Genomic DNA, 4,026 nt, shown 5'->3' with positions numbered 1-4,026 from the left:
GGTGGTCATGTACTTTGTAAGCACGTAGACTTAGCCCAGAATACAACAAAGTCAGTTACCCGGTGTATAAAGATAAAGAAATCTGGGACAATAATTTCACTTAACTAATGTTGTAATGGTTTTTTGAGATTATGGTGCTACGTGTCACAATAGTGTAATTTTACTTTTTTCACCGTAAAACGTGGGGGAAAGTTGACATTATTTATATATTATTATATTTTTCGTTAATGGTCCGGCCCACCTCAGATCATATTTGACTGAATGTGGCCCCGCCCTTAACTGGTAACGTCTTCAAGATTAGAGAAGTTTTATCATCATTATGTGTCCACAAAAATAAAGTTAGACATGTGTTCTCGGATAAAAACAAAAAAAAAAAAACAAGACAAAATATCCACACATTATTATATGTACATCATATATATATATATATATATATATATATATATATATATATATATATATATATATATATATATATATATATATACAACTGACTGACTGACCTGGAGTACGCTGATGACACTATCCTGCTCAGCACATCCTACAGTCAGCTGACAGATGTTCTGGACATATACAGTGAAGAGGCAGAGAAGCTTGGCCTCCAAGTGAACTGGACAAAAACCAAGTTCATGCATGTCGGTGGTGGGCCGGATCCACCTCCCTTGCAGCTTGGTCCTGATACAGTAGAGCCTGTCAAGAGCTTGGTGTATCTGGGGTCCATGGTGACAGACGACGGGGACCTAAAACCAGAGATTACCCACAGAAGAGCCCTGGCAGCATCAGCTCTGCAGTCTCTCTGGAAACCACTGTGGCGGCACCAGACCATCTCATGCAGGACGAAGCTCCGGATCTACAACTCTGCCGTCCTCTCCATCCTGCTCTATGGCTCAGAAACATGGCCCTTAAACCAGACTCTGGCTGCCAGAACAGATGGCTTTGATAGCAGGGCTCTGAGAACTATTGAAAACATCAGGTGACCCCAGCGGGTTTCCAATCAGGTGCTTGGAGCCCACACACGCCAGCCCAAAGCATCCAGCCTGGCCGCGCAACGTCGCCCCCGCTGGTTCAGTTGTGTCCTCCGCCTCCCTCCTGACCATCCAACAAGAGCCGTCCTTCAGTTTGACCCAAAGGCCGCAGACTGGAAACGACCATGAGGCGAGCCCCGCACCCGATGGCTCCACGTCATTGCGGGCGACCTCCAACAACATGGAGTTAGCATGGAGGACGCAGAGCAGCCGGAGCAAGACCGCCAGCCATGGAAAACACTGGTTCACCTGGTCGGCTCAACGCCCCGGGACGGGACACCCGCCCCATCGCAGGAGCCCCAGTAGTAGTAGTATATATACAAATAAAAGTAAACGTCTGTGTACAGAGGAATAAACAATCTGATTATGGTCATTATTTGGATGGACTGACTCCCCTGGAATAATATAATAGCCATATGTTATTGTCTAAGAATGAAAGACTTCAAAAATGTCATAAATACAGGTGATCACACACTAATCCATAAATACAACTGCATTTTTGTGCAGTTTGTCCTTCATTCATAGATACAATGGAGTCATAGTCATCATATTTATTCATCAGTATGTCCCATGTGTAGTTCACTGTCCTTAAGGACGGATGGAAAAGCCAGTTTCAGAATTAGTTATAATAATAATAATAATAATAATAATAATGATGATGATACATATTTATATAGTACTTTGGATCAAAGTGCTTTAAACACAACAACAAAAAAAGAATAAGAACACAGTAAAAACAGATTCAATAAAATACATAAAAACTATTACTGTTTAACTATTACTGTATTATTAAATAAATACAATGCCAATAAAAGCACTTAGGAACTAGTTGAGATCAGCAAAATTACACAAAATGTATATTTATAATACTGTTTATTTCCATTGACATTAATTCATTATTTTAATTCTGTGTCTCTTGTTTTGTCAAATGTATTTATTTAAGATTGAATTAAAACATTTTTTTTCCAAACATCTGATTGAAATGCTTCTGTTCCCCTTAAAGCTGACTTTAAATAATAATGATATTTATAATATTAAAGCATGCACATGTACAGTTGGTACACATAATAGTTATATTTAATGTTAAATGTAGCAAGTGCTTTATAATGAGCGTTGAATGATTAGCATTACCAGGTGGCTTTGCTATAGGCTAGTTTAGCAATAAATGTTAAGAGAATTCAGAAGATTTCCAGGATCGGCTAGTGCGAGGAAATAATTAAACTGATGCACAGAATGCAATGAAAACCAGGAGACATGAGTTGCAAGTCAAAGTGGTACCATATATCGACAAAAGAAATATTTACAATATATGCAAAACAAAGGTTTGATCAACCACTTCTATTACTATGATGTTCTTCTGTTTGGAAAAAAACAATCATTTATAATTCTTAATTTGGGTGTACCTTACAGAGTTTCAATCTGAGGGATCTTTTTTCTGTTCTTCCACATGAAATAATTTTCACACAGGTTTACAATCAGTTCCAATTCAATAAAGAAGAAAAAAAAAAACAAAGTCAGAAGTCCAAAAATCCAGAAAAAAAGTAGTCCGTTGTAGTCAGAAAAAAAAAAAAAGTCAAGAGTCCAAAATTAAATAAGAGAATAGACTCTGTGCACAGCCCCACTACTTCCTGAACTTCAGGTGAGTTCTTTACTTCCTGTCTTTCATTATTGGACACACTGATTAATCCAGGTGTGCCTAATTAATCAGTAGTCACGACAAGAAGTAGCAGACACACCTGGATTAATCAGTGTGTCCAATAATGAAAGACAGGAAATAAAGGACTCACCTGAAGTTCAGGAAGTAGTGGAGCTGTGCATAGACTCCACTGGGCTGGGCAGTGTGTGTGTGTGTGTGTGTATGCCTACTATACTGGTGGCTCAGATCAGTTCAGTTCAGCAGATCCAGGTTCTTCTTTTTGCTTCTAGCTCGCCATCTGGGTTTCCAGTCACAGGAAAAAACCTGTCCTGAATAACACAAGGCCGACTTTAATTACATTCATTCTTTGATAAGGTTAATCAAACCAAACACATTCAAATAAATCATAAATCTACAGCTGTATCCAGTTTTGACATCAAATTCCTTATCCAAAGTTATCAAAAGTGCATAATTTCACTTCAAATACACAAAACTTAAATAATATTTCCAATGCATGGTCACTTTTGTCCATAGTAAACATTAAACAGGTTTTGTCGATTACGGACTCCACTTCCGGTTTAGCGGATAGCACTTCCGGTTTAGTATGCTAATGCTAGCAGCTAGCGCTAACTAGTGACCACTAATTAGCGTCTGCTAACTAGCAAGCACGGCTCAGTTAAATACACCAAGTCCGCGCATTTTCCAGACATATACACATGTTAGATAATATATAGTAGCAGCAATCAGAGCAGTTCACTGTGAAATCCAAAGAACAATAGCATTAGGCTAACCACAACTGCAATACAGCTGACCAACTCAGGAGTTCAGTTCACTTCTCCTCTCTTCTCCCTTTCACTCGTCCTCCACAGACCTCTGTAACTGAAGCGGAAAACACATCTATACATCGAACTGTCCAAGAATATAAATGTGGCGCAGATCAGTGTTTAAACAGGAGGGTATTTACCAGCTCTATTTGTCCATGTTCAGCCCTGCTCTGATTGGAGCTTTAATCTTGTGATACTGTGACTGTTTCCGGTTTCACAGGTAAGTGCAGGCACACAACAAGTAAAACAGATAAACACAATCACAGTGACAATATTTAAAGTTCCTTCCAGTTGCAAGTTTCATTCACTTTGGAATTTAGATAATAATAAATAATTTCAAAATTGGTGAGGACACCTGGGATACATAAAGCATGCACATGTACAGTTGGTACACATAATAATGATATTTTGTGGTATTTTGATGAAGTCTTATGGGTGTGTATATCTTATTTCATGAAGCTGAGTAACTTCTGGTAAATTGTGTGTTTGTGTTCAGTTTCCAGTGACCTGGCGCCAATTAGAGAAATTTGGTGTTCCCACT

The 4,026-nt window shown here is 38.7% G+C and overlaps 1 protein-coding gene across 3 annotated transcripts in view; it reads right to left on the bottom strand.

Annotated features, from left to right (window-relative positions):
• The window catches only part of LOC115410667 (neoverrucotoxin subunit alpha-like), a 14,907-nt gene extending 11,236 nt beyond the window's left edge, over nt 1-3,671 (bottom strand). Inside the window, exons 1-3 of one of the 3 annotated variants that reach the window (XM_030122410.1) lie at nt 3,626-3,671; nt 3,474-3,540; nt 2,892-2,990 (exon numbers count right to left, since the gene is read on the bottom strand). The gene's annotated coding sequence lies outside the window, so the exon portion shown is untranslated. Of the gene's footprint in view, nt 1-503; nt 1,104-2,891; nt 2,991-3,452; nt 3,541-3,625 lie in introns of those variants that run through there. The other 2 variants (XM_030122409.1, XM_030122411.1) reach the window with 2 other exon arrangements.
• Between the last annotated feature and the right edge of the window lie 355 nt (nt 3,672-4,026).

This window comes from Sphaeramia orbicularis, chromosome 19 (genome assembly GCF_902148855.1).
Source record: "Sphaeramia orbicularis chromosome 19, fSphaOr1.1, whole genome shotgun sequence".
In the NCBI taxonomy this organism is placed as follows: Eukaryota; Metazoa; Chordata; class Actinopteri; order Kurtiformes; family Apogonidae; genus Sphaeramia; species Sphaeramia orbicularis.
The sequence above is the reverse complement of the archived record's forward strand: the minus strand, read 5'-3'. Positions and strand labels throughout refer to the sequence as shown.